Source organism: Medicago sativa, chromosome 2 (genome assembly GCF_051527215.1).
Source record: "Medicago sativa cultivar Bolivia chromosome 2, Bolivia_mono, whole genome shotgun sequence".
Lineage (NCBI taxonomy): Eukaryota > Viridiplantae > Streptophyta > Magnoliopsida > Fabales > Fabaceae > Medicago > Medicago sativa.
Genome location: NC_140750.1, coordinates 38,159,795 through 38,184,538, shown reverse-complemented (window position 1 = coordinate 38,184,538; position 24,744 = coordinate 38,159,795). Strand labels below are relative to the sequence as shown.

Below are 24,744 nucleotides of genomic sequence, written 5' to 3'. Positions count from 1 at the left end.
ACAACATGGGTCTCTTCTGCATAACATCTCATTCATAGCATCTCATTTTACCACTCTCTCCCACCCTCTATCTCCAGCATGTATTCCTCACTCCTGCAGGTATATACACCTCTCCCACTCTCTCTCAATGAACTAATTAACGGATCATATTTTATTTGCTAAGATTTCCGATCTTAAATTTGTCAAGTGTTGGTTCTTAGTTGCTGTTTTAGTTCAGAGGTAGTTTTAGCTTTTTCTATAGTTGTTAGTCTAGTAATCAAGTGGATTGAGATTTATTAATGGTTTACTTTGTATTCTATATATCATTATCTGCTGTTTTTTTCTTTCTAGTAATTTAAATCAGATATTTTAATTTCAAAATAAGGTTTTATGAGAGACTGTAATTGATTAATTATTATTATTATTCAGGTTATGTCTTCTCTAATTGTGTTCAAAAGAAGAAAAAAAGTGATAATAATCCCTAACAAAGGGTAGCTTTCAGCGGTGGAGATACACGTATGAAATTGCAAGGTTAGTGATACATGTATTGATTTTCTTTTTTTTTTAGGGAGATACATGTATTGATTTTTTTTTTTGTCAAAAAAAATGTATTGATTTATTTATGAACTTTTTTCCTTAATTTCTCCCTCTTTGATTGTAAAAAAATCACGAAATTTGTGGTACCAAAATTCATAATACGATGCTCAACGAAATCCCTATACTTTTTCACATTAGACCATGTACAATGGTTACTCTCATTCAACACCATTCAACACCAACTTTTTCAATTTCCAACACTCCACATCATCTTCTCTCTCTTAATTCAACATCCATTCAATTTTTACTCTCCAATGGTTTTCATTCAACACCCTACCCCACCACTTTTTATTTCTTATTCTTATTTAATTTTTGTTTTTATAATTACATAAAATTATAATTATCGATTATAATTAAATTAAAGTAATACAATTAACAATTTATTTTTTAGTTTAAAATGGAAAAACAAAATTTTGTAAAATAATTTATTTTTATTTTCTTAACTTAAAATGTAATACAACAAACTAAGCACGCGACACACAAATAATAAGATTAAGAGAGTGAAAAACTTGGTTTTTGTTTATGTATCCAAATGAAATGATCCAAGTCTCTATTTGTAGAGAAAAAAAAATTACGAATTTTAGTAAAAAAATAAAAAAATAAAAAAATTATTTGCAACGAAATAATTGAGTCCAAAGCATTAAGAAGATTAAAAATTGAAACAGCCAATCATGTTGCACCACCTGTCCCTCCTTCCCACAGAATTCGTTTTCTCTCTCCGTCCTCTGCACACTCACGCTCCTTGTCGGCGCGTGTGCTACACGCGCCAGGTTTTGGCCAATGAAGCAGCGCCGCGTGGCATCCGGTGCAGGTTTCAATTGTGTTGAATGGGTTCATCATCTCTCTCATCCATGTCTTCATTCAACACACATTAAACACACCATTGCAATGCTTTTGCCTGTTGAATGTCAGATTCAACACAACCATTGCAAATGGTCTTAGTTTGCTGCATATCAAGACTAAAAAACGTCTTATCGTTTCTATTTTTATATATAATGTCAGAATATATATATATATATATATATATATATATATATATATATATATATATATATATATATATATATATATATATATATATATATGGGTTATGTTACAAGCCACCCTTTGATGGTGTCTTTTATCAAGTCGCACCTTAAGGTGTGATTTTCACTTTTTAGTTATAACTTTGATAAAAGACACCTTCCTAAAAGTAAGTTGGTGTCTTTTCGCAAATGCTCATAGAGTAACTTGATAAAAGACACCTTCATAAAAGGTGTCTTCTATCATAACCATATATATATATATATATATATATATATATATATATATATATATATATATATATATATATATATATAGGAAAACGTCTAAATATATTCATGTCATGTTTTTTTGTTTGAGTTAGATAATCATCTCTCAGACTCCCACCAAATTTATTATAATCTAAACTAGAAAATATTAATAGATAATAATTGATATTTGGAAAGAAAAAAAAAATAAGGGAAAATTTGAAGTGATAATCACAGGTAGGTAGTATATCTTTATTAAATAAATTTAGAAGATCAAGCCCTATTGGTGTACTCCCTCCGGTCCTTATTATAAGAAACAATTGACTTTTTTGGTTCATTGTATAAGTGATGTATCTAGTCTATATTTACAATAAGATACATTAATTATTCTATGAACTTAAAAAGTCAACTTTTTCTTATAATAAGGACCGGAGGGAGTAGTATTTTTGTTATGTTGAATCACCGTTAATCAATACTACCTTACCCCCAACCGAACATTGACTTGAAGGGTATTGCGGTCAATGCACACATGAGTATTTTCTAATTATTATAGACTAAAAAATATGAATGTTTTATAATATTGATAATGCTGATTCCTGTGTTTGCACTTGCAGATTGGAAATCCTCTTTTGGATTTTGACACAGTGAGTATCCGTGGTCTCATGGTCTCATAAATGACCATACCTACTCCAGATTTACAAAAAGCTGCAATTTCTCCTCAATCAAACGGCAGGAACGAATTGATAATTTCTCGAATTTCACGTTCTTGACAGGGTTCGTGATCAAGATTTCGACCTAATCAAAGGTTTTATCATGACAAACAATCTTGCAAAACAAAGGAATGATAGAGTCCACAAAGAAAGGAACGTGACTATCAATCTCAAAGTGAAAACTAAAAAGTAAGAAATTATGGTTGTAGAGTGTGATGCATTTAAAATGTTTAAAATAAAGTGTGTTTGTAGTATTATGTGTTTAAAGTTGTCTAGTGTGAAGTGTGTATGTTTAATTTAGTGTGAAGGAAATTCAGGGTGTGTTGGATGCACTGTTGACGGCAAGGTTCCCAAGTATTTTAAATTAGTAGATACATAATATTTCTAAATTTCTTCCCTTGAAATTAGAAGCACAAACTCTAACATAAACATTATCCTTCTTGAACAGACTAGCAGGTTCATTGATACCTTCGATGTAACCTCCGATGTGTGTCTAGATTTCCTACAGGCAGATAGGCTGCATCATCCGGTATATACACTTGATGCATTTTTTTTTATTCTTCCTTTCTTTTTCTGTTCATATATATTCTTATGCGCCTGCCTTAATCTTTGATTTAGCATTCTGAAAAGAAGATGGAAGTTTGTCTAGAAGACCACATTGCAAAATACTTGAATAGATAAGATGTCCATAAAGCTCTTCACAACAACGTTGTAGGGATCTCACATTGGTCGACCTATAGTCCGTACGTTTACTATTCAATTATTTATGTTATAAAAGGGGTGGAGTTTAGAAGAATACTGTGGTTCAATTTCATTTCTAGATTTTTTTTTTCTCTGGTCCAATTTGAAGGATATAAAATGTAGCAACAAATTTTGTTTGTTCCATCTCAATAGAACAGTAATTTCATTCTAGTTGATTTTATTTCATCCGTTTAGTTCATTTTGTCCAGTTTTGTATTTAATGCTAATACCAATATTTCTCTTCTGTTATAGTGTTCTGCCTAATAGTTACTTACACTCATTGTTAGCTTAAGCTTATCTCTGTCATTTTTGTCACTAATTTTTGCTTTTATGTTAATAATCTTCAGAGACTAGTAAGGTAACTTTACCTGATCAGCCAAAAGTAGATTTTGACTGGTATGCAAATTACATTACTGTGGATGAAATCCAAGATAGATAACTTTTCTACTATTTCGTCGAGGCAAAGACCGATAGCTTCAAAACCATTGGTGCTTTTGTTGAATGGAGGTAAGGATTTTATTATGCAAATGATAATATATTCGGATGTAAACCACTGGTGCTTTGATCTGATCTTACTTTTTTTTTTTTTGGGATTTTGAAGGGCTTGGTTGCTCTTCCCTTGGCCTAGGAGCACCAAGGAGCGTTGCTGGTTATGATGATCATTAAAGTATTTTTGAAGAATATGAAATTTACTGCATTCCTTGCTGCTAGAATGTACTGATAACTGGAATCTTTAGGTTCATAAATATAGTGGTTCTTCACTAAGATTATTTGTAAATGTCGGTTAGAGCTCTTTATAGACTATAAATAAATCAACAACCACCTATCTAGCTTAGCTTCATTGTATAATCCTAATTTCAACCGAGTGATTTTCATGACAAACCATAACCAAGTATGCTTCTTTTGTGGAAAGTATTCATCATTTAAAGATCACTTGTTTATAGCTACAATTGATGAGTCAATAGTCCACCTTCACTATTGACTTATCATTTAAAGTGAAGGTGAAATTTATAGCTACAAATATCTTTGATCACTTGTTTTCTGGAGAAGAATATCTAGATCACTTTGTATGGAACTAATTTACCAATAAACAAGCCATTCAAAAAAAAAAAAAAAAAAAACTTACCAATAAACAATCACACTTTAAAAACAATCGAGATTATATTATATCAATCAAAGTCGGTAGAGCTAGCCCTCTTTGTAGCGATCAAGATTCAGTAAACGGATCAACCGAGGACATTGTGTCGAACACAACATTGTCCTACAGAGCATGGCGTAAGGGATATCAGCTAAACATTTAGAATGTTCTTTTGGTGGTCAACATATCATATGTTGCTCCATTTTCCCAGCCCGAAAGAACATTGTGATGATTAAAGCATTTATCACTTCAAAAAGCTTATTTTGGGGATATTGTAAGAAATTATAATCAATTACGACTAATTGGGATTGCACTTGTGTGACATAATGTCACTTGATATTGGCCAATTCAAGTGTGACACATGGTAATACAATTTTTTTAAACATAATAAGTGAAAAAGTGAGAGAAAATTGTTGAATTGGCATGTGTCAGTTGAATCGGCCAATGTCATATGATATTTCCTCCTTAATGGTACACAAATGGAGTCGGAATAATCGCTGGGGACACAACTTTGGTTTTGGTGTTATAAAAGTTTTCTGAGATGTGTCAACTCGGGTGTGCATATGTGGGTGTGCATATGTTATGAAAAGCAATGTTTAGCCATATCAGACTCTCTTATAATGAGTTAATTGTTGGTAACCTCTTATTCTATATTTTTCATATGAGAGAGAATTTTTACGCATCTATATTATGGAGTAGCTTTTGGTTTGGTATCTATTATAATCTTGAATGTTTAGCCATATCATACTCTCGGAGATTTTAAACATGCAAGTCTATGATTCGATTCGAATATCATAGATTCAAAACTAGCAACCAAAGGGTTAGAAACCTGAACACCTAACATGCGGTCTATGTTATGGTAGCCATTTTGATGTTTAATCTTAATATGTTTTATAATAACATCCATTTGAATATCCTTTAAAAACCACGCAAAAATGACTTGAGCACCCACGTCTGATACATGTTGTAATAGGCTTCATGGAACACAAACATAGTACTGCAACAAGATTTAGGAATGGTGCTTGAAGAAGTTTGGTACATTCACTAACATATATCACATTCGGTAACATAGATAAAATTGTTACTAGTTAGATATTTTTGTAACTTGATTAAAAAAAGTTACCCACATTGTAACACTATTTTTAATATCTGGAAATAGAAATAGAAAAGTATTTCACATCCCAGCCTTAAAATTGAATTAGGTCTTTTCCATTTGGGTTAAATATGTTTTTGGTCCTATAAATATACCAATTTTTCGTTTTAGTCCCTCTTAAATTTTCCTTCAACTTTTAGTCCCTATCAAATTTTCCATCTTCACTTTTGGTCCCTCTTTTAAATTAAACTCATATGTAGAATACATATTTTTGAATAAAATTTTGCAGACAAATTCATAATATTATAAGAATCTCTCCCAAAAAAAATTAGAATTTTTTAACAAAATATGAATTTAATATGAATTTTTATATGTTTGACTGTTAAAAATTCATAATTAATTTATGTTTTGTTAAAAAATTCTAATTTTTTGGGGGAATTTTTTTTACAATATTCTACACATTTCTGCACAATATCATTAAAAAATACAAAAAATTAACTTAAAAATAGGGACCAAAAGTAGTGATTGAAAATTTTATAGGGACTAAAAGTTGAAAGAAATTTTTAGAGGGATTAAAACGAAAAGTTTGTATATTTATAGGGACCAAAACCATATTTAACCCTTTCCATTTTGGTTGATTCTCGCTCTTTGTTTAATCGGAATTTTAGAGGATCAAACCCTATTGACGTATTTGATTTTGTAGGTCATTAAGTTGGTTCGGAAGGTGAAGTTGAATCAAATTCAATACCCGAGAAGGAAGCCAAAAAAATGGGAGAAACAAACCCAACTGTCAAATAAATGATAATTTACCACTCAAAATTTCTTCACCGAAATCAACAAAGTAGAGAGAAAACATTTTTAACAACAAAAATTATCAATAGTCAAACATAATAGAGGATAGTTTAATGCAAATAGCTTCTTTGTCTACGTTGAAAAAGAAATTGTTAGTCTATTTAACAAATATTCAATTATGAATATATTTGATTTCTCGAAACCTAGTTTTAGAGAGAATAAACCTAGTTTTAAATATTATATAATAAAAAAATACTTTTTTTTAACAATAAAAAATGAAATATATTAACAATTTAAGACGTCTCCCAAGCACAAGGTATATTTAAGACCTAATTAAAAAAAACACTTAATCTAAGATGGATGAAACACTTCACATAAAAATCAAACTAGACAGTAAAGCGAAAAATTAGTCAAAGAAGAAACACAAATCATCCATCCATGTTGGCAATTCACAACTCCCTCAACTAGCCAATAAAAAGAGAGTGTGGACAATGAGAGATAAATTAGTCAAAGAAAAAACACAAACCATCTATCCATCCATGTTGGCAATACACAACTCCACCAACTAACCAATCAAAAACAAGCACTTCATAACATATGTTATATTGAAGTGTGGTGACGTGTAACTGGACTAATACCTCAAATTCGTCCTTGAATTTTAAAAAATCGGCCAAATTCGTCCTTGAATTTTGCGAAATATCTATTTAGTCCCTGAATTTTACAGATGTAACAGCCCGATTTTTCGATAGATTCATTTAATTGTTTATTTATGTGTGATATGTGCTCATATGCGATTATTTGTCTTTGTGTGTATTTTGGTGGGAATTTGTAGAATTCGGTGTTAGAAGGGTATTTTAGTCATTTTGGACTTAGGGGCATTTTGGTCATTTTATGAGTGGGGGTAATTTTGTAATTTTGATAAAGATTGTTTTTTGTGCTTAGTAAGAGTGGTTATTTTACTAAGTCACTAGAGAGAGTATAGTAATTATTTATTTACCGGTAGTTGACCGTTGTTATTACATTTTACCGTTAAGTGAGTACTAACATTTGGGTAAGAATAGAAATGGGTTAGGCCCATTAAGGTGTTGTGAGTTAAGCCCAATTAGGTGAACCTATATAAAGAACAAAGTTCTCAGAGCTTTCCTATAGAGGAAATTAAAAATTATTATCAGAGAAAATATCCTCAAGAAAAAGAAGATCAAATCAAGATCCGTGTCCTTGAATACATGAAAAAACAATTTTTCAGTTCCTTCCCAACCAAGGCTGCATCCAATGAAGATAGAATGTCTACTTCATCCTTAGGATCAAAAGATTATTTTGAAGAAGATATTGCAGGAGAATCCCAACCTGAAGAAGAACCAATTTTAGAAGAGTTTTGGGATTCCTTGAAAGCTCACGTAGCAAAATAATTTGAGTAATAATGGATTGCTAAGGTACACAATAATAGATTGCTATGTCACCAAGAGAAAATCTCTGCAACAATATCAATTATCAAAAAGGAATCTTTCTTTGGTCAAAAATAATTATGGTAGAGTCAAATTATTAATGGTGGAGTAATGAGTCACCAAGACAAAATAATTGTAGTGAAGTAATAAGTCACCAAAAGAATCTTTTCTTTACTTTTTCTTTTTAAAATTTTTGTAATATTTTGTTGTTTTGTGATCATTGTGAAAGTGACGATGGGGCCCAAAGCGTACCCGGCTTAAACAGTGATTTGTCATGTTGTAATTATTTTATTAACCGGCTACCGAAATCTACAGTAGCTTTTTACCGGTTCAAATAGTGAACCTTATTTCCCTATATAAGGGAAGTTAGTTTTTCATTCTAGGCACGCTTTTCTTATCCGAGTTTTCATATCTCTTTGTAACCTCTCCTCTTGTATAATAAAGTTCTCTTATTTCCATACATACTCTGCATAATTATTTGCTTCCGCACTTCAATACACGTTTTGGTATCAGAGCCTCGTTACAAATTTAGAATCCCAACCTGAAGAAGAACCAATTTTAGAAGAGTTTTGGGATTCCTTGAAAGCTCACGTAGCAAAATAATTTGAGTAATAATTGAGTGCTAAGGTACACAATAATATATTGCTATGTCACCAAGAGAAAATCTCTGCAACAATATCAATTATCAAAAAGGAATCTTTCTTTGGTCAAAAATAATCATGGTAGAGTCAAATTATTAATGGTGGAGTAATGAGTCACCAAGACAAAATAATTGCAGTGAAGTAACAAGTCACCAAAAGAATCTTTTCTTTACTTTTTCTTTTTAAAATTTTTGTAATATTTTGTTGTTTTGTGATCATTGTGAAAGTGACGATGGAGCCCAAAGCGTACCCGGCTTAAACAATGATTTGTCATGTTGTAATATATATATATATATATATATATATATATATATATATATATATATATATATATATATATATATATATATATATATATATATAGACACACACACAAGCTTGTTTAAATGCACCGTCCAGGTTGAGCTCAGACATTCCAAGTAGTTTGAGAAAGAGGTCCTTTGTTCAAACTAAAGGAATTCTATAACACATATACTTCAAGTTAAAGATATATCTCAAGTTAATAAAAGAAATATCTTCATGCAATTAATTAATGTGATTTTGACCTACCGGTGCAATTATGTTGCCATGCAATGCAAACCCTTTTTGTATGGACATGCTATAGGTGCAGTGCTGGTAAATAATATCCAAAGGTGGCTGAAACAATTAGATTGATAGTTATTATGACATTACTTGTTCTAATTAATGGATACTCATACATATATTCCTTTAAGCTCTTGTTGGGGACACCGTTCAAGGATATGGTGACATTTATCCATGTGGTCAAAATGTTACTTGCTTATGTTTAAAAAAAAAGTGTTACTTGTTTAGTTGGGTACTATCCTACAATTAAGCATATTGGTCTTCATAATCAAGGTTAGTGTGTTGCTGCCTTGGTGGCAAAACTCCCTATTTTGGCCTTATGGTTTACTAAGAATCTAATGCAATCCAATATATGTTGTGGTCCATAAACCTCCTTCATTAAAATGCTAGTACTAAAGAGAAATATTTAAGTAAATTTGTGACTTTCAATCCCCGTCGTCCACCTACAATCATCTATTAATACCATCCTATAAAAGAAGAAACAACATAGGCATACATTTTTTTCCCATCTTGTGCAAATAAAGAAATGTGGAAAACATGTGATAGGTAGGCATCATGAATCATATGAGTCACTCACTCATTACAAGATTCATTTTGATATATAAAATTTTAATTGGAACAGATTGGTATATAAGTTTCTCTCTTAATGATATGACTTATAGTTGTCCATGATCTCTCTCCAACTCTTACGATTTGGCTATACTCCATCCAATTAACACTCCTTACCAAGGCTTCTACAAGTTTTCTCCATGCATGCCCAAACCATAATATAGCCTAAACTACATCATCTTTTCTTTAATTGGTGCTACCACAACTTTTTCTTTGATTTTCAGAGTCCTAATTCTATATTTTCTTTTGTGTCCACGTACTCGTTCATCATAACATTGTCATCTCAAGAACATTGGATTTAATTCTTTGTTGGCTAATTAACAACCACCATTTAGACTATCCTATTACAAATGATGCTTAACTTAATTGGTAATACCGAAATTGCTAGTTTAAACCCCTTCACGCGATTCAAACTACGCAACGCAAGCTTATGACGTAGTAGTATGTGATAATTTGATGAGTAAACCACTCATAGATAAACATGTTAATATGTCACAAACATAATAGTTCATGGGAAGGACCACTTCCATCATATTTTGACCCAACACCCCAATCCAACCCCAACCCCTTCTTCCCCTTTTTTCGATTCTCCCTATTTTTAAACTACAAAAGAAAGTGACCATACATAATAGCCACATTATACTGCTCCATATACTAACCATTAATGTTAGCTAGTATTTAAATTCGCCATAATAACTTGTTTTATTATTGATTTTTTTATTTTATTTTTTTGTTCTATATTTTCAAAAAATTAAACATACAAACCAATAAATTTTAAAAAGGAAAGTATAGTTTTGAATGGAAAAAAGTAAAACGAAATCGATTAAAAATTTGATTCAGCTTTCTCTACCCAAGCCATCTTTATGAGCTTTTTACTAGGAATCCGATGCAATCCTGTTGGAACACTAGTTGATTCTAGTGAAAGTTGGATAGAAAAACACAAGGTAAGAACTAGTGTGTCATGTGACTTAAAAATGTCCCACATTGGTGAGCTGTCTAGCAAGTGTTTATATAAGGGTGGGGTGACCTCCAAAACGCGTATCCGAAAAGTTCCGGATATATATTTTCGAACAATTACATATTGTGCAGTACGTAATTGAACAGTGAACTGGGATGTTTTATCCTAGAGGTGGCGCGATTGTTAGTCTACCTTGCACAAACTTAGATAGTGCCGCAAAACGTCTTAAAAAGAGCGGTCTGGTCGTGCCTCAACCCGGTAATTTCTTCGGTAGTAGTTTCTGATTTTTAAATACGTAAACAACAAATCCTATATATGTTGTGGTCCATAAACCTCCTTCATTAAGATGCTAGTATTAAAGAGAAATATTAAAGAAGTAAACTTGTGACTTCTAATCTTTGCCATCCACCTACAATCATCTATTAATGCCACCCTATAAATGAAGAAACAACATAGGCATACATTTTCTTCCCATTAGTGTGGAAATAAAGAAATATGGAAAACATGTGATAGTTAGGCATACAACTTTGAGCTATCGCTATACAATATGCTTGATCATGAAACTTTAATAATAATTTTTTTTTTAATTTCTAATACTGTTAGCCAAATTAGTTTCAATCACTTTTCATTTTCAAAAATTTTAGTATAACATTTTGAGATTCTGAGATGGTCCCAAATATGTGTTGTAATGTGTTCATGCTATAATTTCATATAAATTGAAATTATGGTTCAAATTGTATGATGTGCATATTTAGTTACAAGGACTGGTTTGAAATGCAGATAGTTGTGGTTTAAATCGTGATCATATTCATACCCAAAAATCAATTTTAAATTATAACATTGTTTGTGGAAGTAGCTTCTCATAGTTACAATTGAGTAATAAAATCCAAGGACTTAACAAGGGTAATATGTTAAGATTCTATCTTTGAGCAAGAAAAAATTCCTAAAATGTGGTGTAAAAACAGATTCAAATGAATAAAGATTGAAAAAAAATGAAGGTATACAATGAAGATGACAACCTTGCACACAGGGCTACCCCAAAGGCGTATTGTCGCGGTGATTTTTGGATATCAAGCTATTAGATTAGTCTTGAATCACAAATTTGACTCACCACGGATCTTTTATTTTATTCCAAGGAAAAGGAGAAAAGAAAGAATAACCCTATAATAGATTAAAGGTTCAGGGGTTGGTTACGCAAAGGGAAGGTGTTAGCACCCTAAACATCTATGATATTCCATAAGAACCTCTTGTTTTTAATTATCTTGTGCTAAGTTATTGCTTGTTTGTAAATAAATGCCTAAAAATCTAAGTGTGAAAGAATAGAGGAAGAAGAATATTTTTGTTATTTTTACTTTAACCTCTACCAATTATAAGAGCCAAAGCAAGAAGAGTGACTTTAAATAGGTCTTCTAGCATTAACCCACTATAGACTAAGTGGTTTTAGTACAACTTCTCTTTGTGTACGTATATGGGAATTGATTCCCATTTCCTTGTTCATGTAGTTTTCCTTTTCTGATTTACACAAGTGGTTGTCCAAAAATGACAAATTTTAATATGGACCATTTGCATCAAATGGTCTATGGTGGACAACGAATATTTACTTTTTTGATTGATGTTTAACCACAACAATACTATGCATTCTCCACGCATAATTTCTCTTCTAACACTCATTCTCTCTACTCTCCATCATACAAACCTAGAAATATTTAATTTAAAAATTAAAATAATTGTTTTGAATAAAAAAAGTGCTATAACAAAGTAGACAAAAAACTTGATTCAGTTGATCACAACTTTCTCTACCTAAACCTAACTATATCGGCTTTTTACAAGAGTCTAAGAACATGATTTTTTTTGGTTACAATGCTAAAGATAAAACAGAAACGAAAAAACAGACAAGAAGGAAAGAAAAAACAAGGCTAGTGCCTTAGAAAACAGGTTCGTAATTCATCTGTCTTCAACAGAGGCTGCAGGTCCTCCGGTGGAGAAGAGTGGATGGTCAAGTCAACATCATTCGAAGCTCCAAGCTTAGCCATGAAGTCTGCACACTGATTGCCTTCTCTGAGCGAATGGAGGAGAGAGTAAGGCCTTGAGCTCATGAGGTCTTTGATATTTTGTATAAGCACCGCATAGACATGAAAATGATTTAACTCCTCCTTAATGAGATTGACAGTGAGAATGGAATCCGAGTAGCAAGTCACTTCGCCAAAATTGAAACTAATAGCCAGCTTTAGACCTTGATAAAGCGCTGTAAGTTCCGCATAGAGGATGTCTTGAGAGTGGCTGATATATCCTGAAAAACCAGCTATGTAAGTCCCTGTATTGTTGCGTAAAACACCTCCAAAACCTGCACGAACCGGATCTCCGCAACAGCTGCCATCAACATTCAAAATAGTGCCCGTAACGTTGTTATTATTCCAACGAATTAGCCTAGGAGGGGGAGCAGCAACTGCTATTTTACGGAAGGCTGAACTGATGCTATCTGCCGTGTTGTAAATATTGATACTGAGCTGAGTTTCAGACATGATTACGTTGCCGAGGCACATGCTGTTCCTGTGACGCCAAATCCACCATAAACCTGCCAGAAATGCTGCTGATCGCGGGCAATTTACACCTTCTCTTAGCCAATCAATAATCGAAACAGCAGAGAAAAAATTCACAGAAAAGAAACCGATTTTTCTCCAAATGGCAGCAGAAAATTTGCAATCCCTCAGACAGTGAAATAAAGTTTCTTCTTGGTCACCGCATCTAGAACAAATCGCCGAGTTAATCATGTTCCTGTGATGGAGCAAGGTCAAAGTGGGGACAGCATTGTGACAAGCCAACCAAATCAAGAATTTGAGTTTTTTGGGGACTTTTAATCTCCAAATCCAACCCCATGAGTTAGACGCTTGAATTTCAGAATCATGTTGAGCAATTAGCCAGCTGTAGCCGCTTTTTGCAGAGTAAATTCCATTTTTTTGGTGAGGCCAGATGTAAGCATCCACAAGTGACGAGTTAAAGCTTAATCGAACGTTGTTAATTGCATCTGCGATATCCGTCGGGAGGATGGTGTAGAGAGATTGCGTGTGCTGGCCATCATTTGTAATAACATCATGGACGGAGAGATGAATATCATGAATGTCGACAAAAGGAACCTGAATACCAAGGACACCGAGATTACTCCAATTGCTATACCAGAAGGAAGAATGACCTGAACCTGCTCTCCATATGTAGCCGGTTTTAAGGACATTTTTAGCACGGATTATAGAGGACCAAGTAGGCGAATTATTGTGATGGGCTGAAGCGTCGAAAAGGAACTTAGAACCATTAGAATAAATGCTGGAAAGAATGTTTACCCAAAGTTTGTCTGTGTTTTGCACCATATTCCATACCAGCTTCCCTAGAAGGGCAGTGTTTGCATCTCTAGCTGCTCTAATGCCTAGCCCCCCTGTTAGCTTTGGGCTTGCCACTTTTTTCCAATTAACTAGATGAACACCTCTACTAGTATTCCCTTTCCAAATAAAATTGCGAGTTGTCTGATCAATGTTATCGCAAATATTTTGGGGAAGCCAACTAAGTTGCATGTAGTAAGTTGGAATGGAAGATAAGACTGAAGAGGCGAGTGTTAGCCTTCCTGCTTTGTTGAGAAGTTTGCCTTTCCAAGACGCCAACCTGTTTTGCAATTTGTCGATGATAAATAAAAAATCACTTCTCTTAGGCCGCCCCTTAAGGATTGGGAAGCCGAGGTATTTATCAAGAGCGGTGGTGCTGCGGATACCAGAAATTGCGGTGAGCTTGTGAATTTTAGCTTGCGGAGTACCCGAAGAGAAGAAAGCTCTAGATTTAGAGAGATTTATTTTCAATCCTGATGCTTTACTGAAACCATCAAAGATCTCTGATACAACTTTGAATTGGGAGCTTTTAGCCTTGATGAAGAGAAGGACATCATCCGCAAAGAGGAGATGAGAGAGTTGAGGTCCAGTGTTATTGATTCTGATAGGTTCCCATTTCCTTTGACTAACTGCATTGTTGATAGCTGCTGAAAGTTTTTCCATACACAAGATGAAGAGATATGGCGAGAGAGGATCACCTTGGCGAAGACCATGAGTAGGCTTGAATTGCGGTAACTTGTTGCCATTCCATAAAACAGAGAAGTTGGAAGATGTCACACAGTGCATGATAAGTTTGATGGTGATGTCTGGGAAACCAAAATCAATAAGGCAGTTATGAAGGAACTCCCAGTTGACATTGTCAAAAGCCTTTTCTAGGTCCAGCTTAAAAGCCACATAACCTTTCTTTTTTTTGTCCTTCTCATGAAATGAACAATTTCCTGCAAAACAATAGAGTTGTCAGTGGTGCCCCTACCAGGCAGAAAACTGCTTTGATAGGGACCAATAATAACATTAAGTATCGGTCTGAGACGGTGAACCAAGACTTTGGTGATTAGCTTGTAAACAACATTACAGAGGCTAATTGGTCGGAAGTCTTTGTAGGTATTTGGTGGGTCAACTTTAGGGATAAGTGCAATGAGGGTGTCGGCAATTGTGGGGTCAAAAGCACCTGTTTGGAATGCCGTTTGCACCAAGTTGAAGATATCATCTCCAACGATGTGCCAGTACTGTTTGAAAAAGATGCATTGGAAGCCATCTGGGCCCGGAGCTTTGTAAGGTTTCATAGAGTTAAGGGCGGCTAGGACTTCAATTTTAGTGACGGGTTTAGTTAGGGAATTGATGCCTAGATCATCAATGAGGGGGTGATTGCCAAGGTTGAAAAGGCGGCTATGTTGTGGTTGGCTGCTGGTAAAGAAATTTTTGAAGTATTTGTGGGCTTCATCTTGAAGGATATCACTATCTGTGGTCCTAATGCCATTAGGGAGTTGGAGGGTGTGAATTTTATTCTTTTTTCTACGGATAATGGTTTGGGTATGGAAAAAGGCACTGTTTTTGTCACCGAATTTAACCCACATATCTCTGGATTTTTGGTACCAAAGCATCTCTTCTTGAAAAAGGATATGACTATATTCTTTCTGAAGCTCCTTTTCTAAAAGAGTGTGTCTAGTAGAATCCACTCTCTCAAGGTAATTTTGGATGCCTTTCAGCCTACTCTCCACATGCTTTTTTCTTTTAAAAATATTGCCAAAGACATCTTGATTGAAGGTGATGGAATTTTCTTTGACAATATTTAAAGCAGTGATGGTGTTGTGATTGGAAGAGTTCCAAGAGTTTCTTACCAAATTCTCATAATCTTTGTGGTCTATCCAAGCAGCTTCAAAGCGGAAAGGTCTAGGTCCTCTAGCAAGAGGAAGGCCACCAAAGCGGAGAAGAAGAGGATTATGATCTGAGTGCAATCTACATAACACTTCAACAAAAGCTTCCGGAAAAGAAATTCGCCAATCAACATTGGAAAGACCTCTATCTAGCTTTTTGGAGAGGATTCTGATACCATTTTGATTGCGGTGCCAAGTGAAACGACCTCCGGTTGTAGTAATGTCAAGAAGGTTGCATCTGTCCATGAAGGTTGAAAATTGGGCTGCTCTATTGTGTTGGAAAATGCCACCTCTCTGATCACTTGGTAGAAGAGTTTCATTAAAATCACCAATAAGCATCCACGGTCCGGTAAAAGTATGACTGATAGTGGCTAGATAGCTCCAAAAATTGTTGCGCATAGTGTGGTTAGGGCTTGCATAAACGCAAGTACAAATGGTGGTAGCATTGTTGCGGCTTATAGTGAAAGTGATAGAGTATTGGTTATAGTCAAGGACAGTTGTGGTGTTGGTAGCAGCAGTTTGTATCATAAGCCAAATGCCTCCCGAGTGGCCATTAGCTTCGATAACATGAACTGGAGTGTAACCATTGTTAATCCAAAAGGAGGAGAGGTTAGCAAAAGGGGTATGAGTTTCATAGATAGCAATATAAGTAGGGCTATACTTTCTTATTAAATCCTTTAGTTGCCTTCTTGCATTGTTATTGTGAGCCCCTCTGATATTCCAAGAGAGGATTGAAGTATCAAGTAGAGCTTCCATAACAACGAAAGATGGAAAGGAAACTTTGGAAGAAAAGACTAAGTTACCATGTCCTCCTTACTGTCATTGGAGGTCTCAAGCTGCTCTTTAGTAGGTGCTGCATTCACTTGATTTGGATCAACAATATCTTGCCCAGACATAGTTTCATCATCCAGTTCAGTGATGGAGGGAGGTTCATTATTTTTACTGGTGTGTTCCTGGCGAGTAGGTGTACTGATGTTGGTAGTGGCAAATTTGTAAATAGCTTGTTGGGTGTGGTTTATAGTGAAACGCTGGTTTTCTTGAAGTGGGGTCTTGCTAATTTTTGATTGGTGGCTTTTTGTGGGTCTAGTTGCGGCTGTCATGACAGGCTCAATGATAGGTCCATGAATGGTTTTATGATTGAGGTACTTTGTGGGGCCGTGTTGATTGGTTTTGGGATTGGTGGTTGGACTTTTGAGGATTGGGTCATCATATTCAGTGTCCTGGCGGCGCCTTTTTGTATCAGAATTTGTTTTGCTTGCACGTGGGACCTCATGTGGATTGTGTTTTAAAGGGAAATTTGTTGGTTTACTTTGGTGGGTCATGTATAGGGGAGAGAAACGGTTTTTGTTAGTGTTTGACTGCTGACCATTGGAAGATTTTTTTCTCCTTGTAACCAAAAGCCATTCTCCATGTAGATCGGTGGGCCCTTCATTAATACTCAATATTCCCCCTTTATTGCTTGTCCCCTCGTGATTATTTGCAATAACATCATTTCCGTTACTGTTGGGAGGAATTGATTGGCTTTGATTGGCGGCTGAAACACGCTGAGCATCCTGGTGGCTGTGTTCATGGTGGTTGGTGGTGGCTTGATGTTGGTGATGCTTATCATTGTCCGTCTTGGATGGGATTTGAGTGCAGCTTCGTCCCAAATGACCGTAGCAACCACAGTTAGTACAAATTAAATGTAGCCCTTCGTATTGAATCTTGTACCAGTGGCCATTCACCCATATCTTTCCGACAACTGGCACTGTTAAATCAACTTCGACACAAACCCGAGCAAATTTCCCTCTTTCAACTTTTAGCGTATTTGTGTCAACTTTAATGGGACGACCAATCGCCGAAGCCATGGCTAGAAGAAAGCTTTCGTCGTAATATACAAGATTTAAGCCAGGAAAACGTACCCAAACCACTGTGCGTTCAACCTTGGCTTCTGGTGATGCAAATTCCGGAGACCAGTGTGTGACCGCTAAGCAATGATCAAAAATCATCCAAGGCCCTCCAGTGATAACTTTTTCCTTGTCTGCTTCTTGATCGAACTTAACCATATAGAAGCCATTATCATTATCCATAATTTCGAATCCACTTTGAAGCTTCCAAACTTTTTGAAGGCGATCTTTCATCGTGTTATAGCCGAGGTTTTTCCCCAACAATTTGACTACCAGAGCATCTTTCCATGGGGTGCATAACTCTTGGAAGATCGTAGGCTCCAAATAAACCTTAGGAAGGAGACGGTTACCATTCTCTAGCTCAATGCGGACGAGTTTTTTCTCGATCATATCTTCTTTCTCACGTACTGGACTTTCATTTGGGGATCCTAATAGCTTATCACGGAATGATATCTTGGTTTTGGGTGGGTCGGGTGGCTTTTTGGTATGTTGCAAGCTTGGTTCACCTTGAGCGGAGAAGACAAACTCAGAGCTCATCTCTCTAGTTTCTCTCCTCAAAAAACACACTTTTTGGTATGTCTAAGAACATGATTTTGTCATAACTTTAAATTTAACTCGGTTGTACGTTGTATTTGCCCACACTCTATATATATTTCACACTCAAAATTAATTTTTTGTTCATCTAATAACATGATACGATGATTCTTTATACAACTTTAGTTAAACAAAAAGTTGCATTTACTTGTCCTTCATTGCAAGCTGGAATTTTCCATGAATGGGAAAAGTGGTGAAGCACTAGTCATAAATCATGTTTGAAGGAAAAACATCAATTCATGGGCCAATAATCAAACACATTGTAAGTGGTCGTTCTAACTAGCTAAAGATTGGAATACATAGAGTTTCCTTTTTACCATATTTGTAGCCTTACCTAACAATTAGCTTTTCTTTGGTGGATATAAAATTGGGAATTTGTGATAATGACTAATGAGAAGGTTTTGGTGGACATCATATAATGGGGAATTATTCTCTTCGTTAGTTTTGTTTAGAGGCTTTTCATTAAACGTTTTATTCAAAAATATGATATATATTTATTAATTTTTTTCTCCTGTAATGTTAGTTAATTTAACAAAATTAAAGAGCACATGAAAGGGAAAAATATTTTCACTCTTTGCACATCAGAGTGACTTTTTTTTGTCTGTAATAAAAAAAGAGTGATTCTTTTTTCTTTTTCTTTTACTGGCAATTTTCTTTTAGGGATTTTTCGGACAATTTTTATTCTCATACGCTGCCTGCTACGATAAGTTACCCTTCCAATGTGCTCAATTTGACTAGGAGTGTATTACCTAATAACATAAAAATCTATTTTTTCTTTAGGGAATAAAAATTTATTTTTGTACGATGTCTTTTATCTATTGTGTGTTTCCGAAAGAAAAAAAAACATATTGCGTTTGAAATTTCAGAAGCTAAACTATTTCGCCCGTAAATAAAATTTAATTTGTGAATTGATCTGGTTCATCAAGAGACGATTCCCTTAAAAAAAGAAGACACAAATGATTGAAATTAAACACAATCTTGAGTGAGCAATTCTGATACGGTCACAGTATAAAATAAATAGTGTTTGGACACACATTTACAAAGAAGTATTTTGAAGATAATATTTTATGTATGTGTGGACACACATTCATAAAGAAGTATTTTGAGGATAATATTTTATGCATGTGTGTCCAAACATTATTTAAAGTGTGGAGAAGTGGGGAATCTGGGGTTCGAATCCCAGCCCCTGCAAATATTGTCCCTGATAGTTACCAACTGAGCTACGTTTACGGGACGAACTCATTTTAAGTTTACAACCGATACAACTATTTGTTATGTGTCATGAATTTCATAAAATTCCAAGTTAACGGTGATAGTATCAACTCTTTTAATTCTCTTAGAAATTGTGACCTCAGCTGTTGGTTCAAGAGGATGCCTTTTGGTGTCAATGGGCAAAAACTCATTGGCTCGAAGGGCATGGCTCAATATCCTCTACGGCACTGGAGTGGTGCCTTAGTTTGGAGGTGTGTCGACTTGTGGGGCAAGGGTTGACGTCAACAATGATCATATGTAATCGTTTCCATTTTTAGTGCAGTAATTTCAATATTCAAATTGTCACAGAATAAATTTAATATTGGTTGAAGTCATAATTGAAGCCTAAATGTTTATCAAAGAAGTTGAGGAAAGTTAGATTTTGCTTAAGTGAAGAAGAAAGTTAAATTTTGATTAATGTGAAATTGGAAAAAGTTTTTATTTTGCTTTACAATTGTTAAAAAAGTTATGTACAACATTTAAACTATTGACATTTGTTTGTTATGTGAGAGAGATAAGGTGTGTGAAAAAATAAAACTTCAAAAATCTAGTTTTCTAATTTGAGTGTACTATTATAAAACAACATTTTTGTAACCAAAAAAATAAAAAATAAAACAACATTTCAAATTAATTTTTAAATTATTGAATATCAACTTCTTTTTTTATCATATGTAACAAACGGATGATCAAAGATACCATTTCTTTGCATAATATTTTTTCTCTTTCAATTATACTCTTTACTTTAATTATTATTTTTAATAAATGTGTCAACATTTCAATCAAATACACTTTCTGAAAGAGAAAAAAAAATCTTACCACCTATAAAATAATAAGTTGATTTGACTCATTCTTAATTCGGTTGTGGGTCATTTTCAATAAGAATTTAGAGTATTTTTTGTTCTAAACTAACCGATGACGATGACTGTATTTATACGACATATAATTAGTGTTTGTCTGTCCACTCGTATTACGCTAACACATATAAATTATTAAGAATATTTTTTTTTATGAAATTTAAATTTTGATTAAAATTATATGTATAAATGTATGTGACTTACATCGCAACAAAGTGTGTGTGTGTGTGTGTGTCTATATATATATATATATATATATATATATATATATATATATATATATATATATATTTCCTTCAATTACACACCAATATAACAAATATAACATAAATTATAGGAAAATTTTCAAGGACACAACCAATATAATATTATTATAGGAAAATTTGTTTGAGAATATAATTGAAATAATAAAAAATTTATCTCAAAAATTCATATTTCCTTTATATATTTTTTAAGTTAATATTTTTCCTATTGTAGTTGGGTAGTTCTTATCTTAACGAGATTTAACTATTTTTTAATAAATAATCTAAAATGTTTATCTAAGACGTGCAATATTACACTTGGTTAAAACAATTAAAAGTAACTCTTTAAAAAAAAAAAACTAAAAGTTATAGAGTATATAACATTTTGTTTACATCATAAGAAAAATAAAATACTTTGTAATATTGCACGTTTCCCTACAAAAGTATAACGTTTTGTTTACATCATAAAAAAATAAGGCATACTTTTTATTCAGGACTATCGCTGTTTACATCATAAAAAAATAAGGCATACTTTTTATTCAGGACTATCGCAACGAAAAATCTAGCTGAGATTAGAAATAGAACCTACTCACGTCACGTTTCCCTATAAATACTTACTAGTAGTATAACAATGAAATTAGAAAAGAGAAATAATCCTTATAATTCATTCATTTTCTTCTTTCTTCCACTCTCTTATAACATGGGTCTCTTCTGCTCTTCTGCATAACATCTCATTCATAGCATCTCATTTTCGGATAACACAACATCACTCCTACTTCTCATTTCACCACTCTCTCCCACCCTCCATCTCCCAGTATGTATTCCTCACTCCTGCAGGTATATACACCTCTCCCACTCTCTTTCAATGAACTAATTAACGGATCATATTTGATTTGCTAAGATTTCCGATCTTAAATTTGTCAAGTGTTGGTTCTTAGTTGCTGTTTTAGTTCAGAGGTAGTTTTAGCTTTTTCTATAGTTGTTAGTCTAGAAATCAAGTGGATTGAGATTTATTAATGTTTACTTTGTATTCTATATATCATTATCTGCTGTTTTTTTCTTTCTAGTAATTTAAATCAAATATTTTAATTTCAAAATAAGGTTTTATGAGAGACTGTAATTGATTAATTATTATTATTATTCAGGTTATGTCTTCTCTAATTGTGTTCAAAAGAAGAAAAAAAGTGATAATAATCCCTAACAAAGGGTAGCTTTCAGTGGTGGAGATACACGTATGAAATTGCAAGGTTAGTGATACATGTATTGATTTTTTATTTTTATTTTTTTAGGGAGATACATGTATTGATTTTTTTTTGTCAAAAAAAAATATATTAATTTATTTATGAACCTTTTTCCTTAATTTCTCCCTTTTTGATTGTAAAAAAATCACGAAATTTGTGGTACCAAAATTCATAATACGATGCTCAACGATATCCCTATACTGTTTCACATTAGTTTGCTGCATATCAAGACTAAATAACGTCTTATCGTTTCTATTTTTATATATAATGTCAGATTATATATATAGGAAAACGTCTAAATATATTCATGTCATGTTTTTTTGTTTGAGTTAGATAATCATCTCTCAGACTCCCACCAAATTTATTATAAATTTATTATAATCTAAACTAAAAATATTAATATATAATAATTGATATTTGAAAGAAAAAAAATAAGGGAAAATTTGAAGTGATAGTCACAGGTAGGTGGTATATCTTTGTTAAATAAATTATTAGTATTTTTGTTACGTCGAATCACCGTTGATTAATGCTACCTTACCCCCAACCCAACATTGACCTGAAGGGTATTGCGGTAGGTGCACACATGAGTATTTTCTAATTATTATAGACTAAAAAATATGAATGTTTTATAATATTGATAATGTTGATTCCTGTGTTTACAATTGCAGATTGGGAATTCTCTTTTGGATTTTGACACGGATTATAGAGCTGAATATCCGTGGTCACATGGCCTTATAGGGGATTCCACATTCACCAAAAGTTGCAATTTCTCCATATTCAAACGGCAGGAACAAATTGGTAATATCAGTACCATCTGCTCTGATGTGTATGACGAAGTCACAACATCGGTTGGTAGATATATAATATTTCTAAATTTCTTCTCTTGAAATTAGAAGCTCAAACTCTAACATAAGCTTTATCCTTTATGAACAGACTAGCAGGTTCATTGATACCTTCGATGTAACCTCCGATGTGTGTCTAGATTTCCTACATGCAGATAGGCTGCATCATCCGGTATATACACTTGATGCATTTTTTTTTTATTCTTCCTTTCGTTTTCTGTTCATATATATTCTTATGCGCCTGCCTTAATCTTTGATTTAGCATTCTGGAAAGAAGATGGAAGTTTGTCTAGAAGACCACATTGCAAAATACTTGAATAGATAAGATGTCCACAAAGCTCTTCACAACAACGTTGTAGGGATCTCACATTGGTCGACCTGTAGTCCGTACGTTTACTATTCAATTATTTATGTTATAAAAGGGGTGGAGTTTAGAAGAATACTGTGGTTCAATTTCATTTCTAGATTTTTTTTTTCTGTGGTCCAATTTGAAGGATATAAAATGTAGCAACAAATTTTGTTTGTTCCATCTCAATAGAACAGTAATTTCATTCTAGTTGATTTTATTTCATCCGTTTAGTTCATTTTGTCCAGTTTTGTATTTAATGCTAATACCAATATTTCTCTTCTGTTACAGTGTTCTGCCTAATAGTTACTTACACTCATTGTTAGCTTAAGCTTATCTCTGTCATTTTTGTCACTAATTTTTGCTTTTATGTTAATAATCTTCAGAGACTAGTAAGGTAACTTTACCTGATCAGCCAAAAGTAGATTTTGACCGGTATGCAAATTACATTACTATGGATGAAATCCAAGATAGAAAACTTTTCTATTATTTCGTCGAGGCAAAGACCGATCCAGCTTCAAAACCATTGGTGCTTTTGTTGAATGGAGGTAAGGATTTTATTATGCAAATGATAATATATTCGGATGTAAACCACTGGTGCTTTGATCTGATCTTACTTTTTTTTTTTTTTTTGGGATTTTGAAGGGCTTGGTTGCTCTTCCGTTGGCCTAGGAGCACCAAGGAGCGTTGCTGGTTATGATGATCATTAAAGTATTTTTGAAGAATATGAAATTTACTGCATTCCTTGCTGCTAGAATGTACTGATAACTGGAATCTTTAGGTTCATAAATATAGTGGTTCTTCACTAAGATTATTTGTAAATGTCGGTTAGAGCTCTTTATAGACTATAAATAAATCAACAACAACCTATCTAGCTTAGCTTCAATGTATAATCCTAATTTCAACCGAGTGATTTTCATGACAAACCATAACCAAGTATGCTTCTTTTGTGGAAAGTATTCATCATTTAAAGATCACTTGTTTATAGCTACAATTGATGAGTCAATAGTCCACCTTTACTATTGACTTATCATTTAAAGTGAAGGTGAAATTTATAGCTACAAATATCTTTGATCACTTGTTTTCTGGAGAAGAATATCTAGATCACTTTGTATGGAACTAATTTACCAATAAACAAGCCATTCAAAAAAAAAAAAAAAAACTTACCAATAAACAATCACACTTTAAAAACAATCGAGATTATATTATATCAATCAAAGTCGGTAGAGTTAGCCCTCTTTGTAGCGATCAAGATTCAGTAAACGGATCAACCGAGGACATTGTGTCGAAAGAACATTGGTGATGCTTAAAGCATTTATCACTTCAAAAAGCTTAATTTGGAGAAGTAGTTTAGGTGAATTATTTGTATATCTTTAATTTAGGATATTGCAAGAAATTATATCAATTAGGACTAAATGGGATTGCACTTGTGTGACATAATGTCACTTGATATTGGCCAATTCAAATGTGATGCGACAATACAATTTTTTTAAACATATATTTTATAAGTGAAAAAGTGAGAGAAAATTGTTGAATTGGCTTATATGTTGAATCGGCCAATGTCATATGACATTTCCTACTTAATGGTACACAAATGGAGAATAATTGGCGGGGACACAAATTTGGTTTTTGTGTTATCAAATTTTTCTGAGTTGTGTCAACTCGGGTGTGCATATGTTATGAAAAG

The 24,744-nt window shown here is 33.4% G+C and overlaps 1 long non-coding RNA gene across 3 annotated transcripts; it reads left to right on the top strand.

Annotated features, from left to right (window-relative positions):
* On the top strand, positions 1–24,034 carry LOC146946723 (uncharacterized). 3 transcript variants are annotated; one of them, XR_015026804.1, is made up of 7 exons: positions 1–99; positions 409–510; positions 2,462–2,746; positions 3,006–3,086; positions 22,974–23,098; positions 23,444–23,605; positions 23,703–24,034. It is a non-coding gene; the product is annotated as an uncharacterized LOC146946723 (long non-coding RNA). The 3 variants fall into 3 exon arrangements; XR_015026802.1 differs by lacking the exons at positions 1–99; positions 409–510; positions 2,462–2,746; positions 3,006–3,086 and adding exons at positions 21,268–21,465; positions 21,774–21,875; positions 22,538–22,717; positions 22,803–22,883; XR_015026803.1 differs by lacking the exons at positions 1–99; positions 409–510; positions 2,462–2,746; positions 3,006–3,086 and adding exons at positions 21,274–21,465; positions 21,774–21,875; positions 22,538–22,667; positions 22,803–22,883.
* The last annotated feature ends 710 nt before the right edge of the window (positions 24,035–24,744 follow it).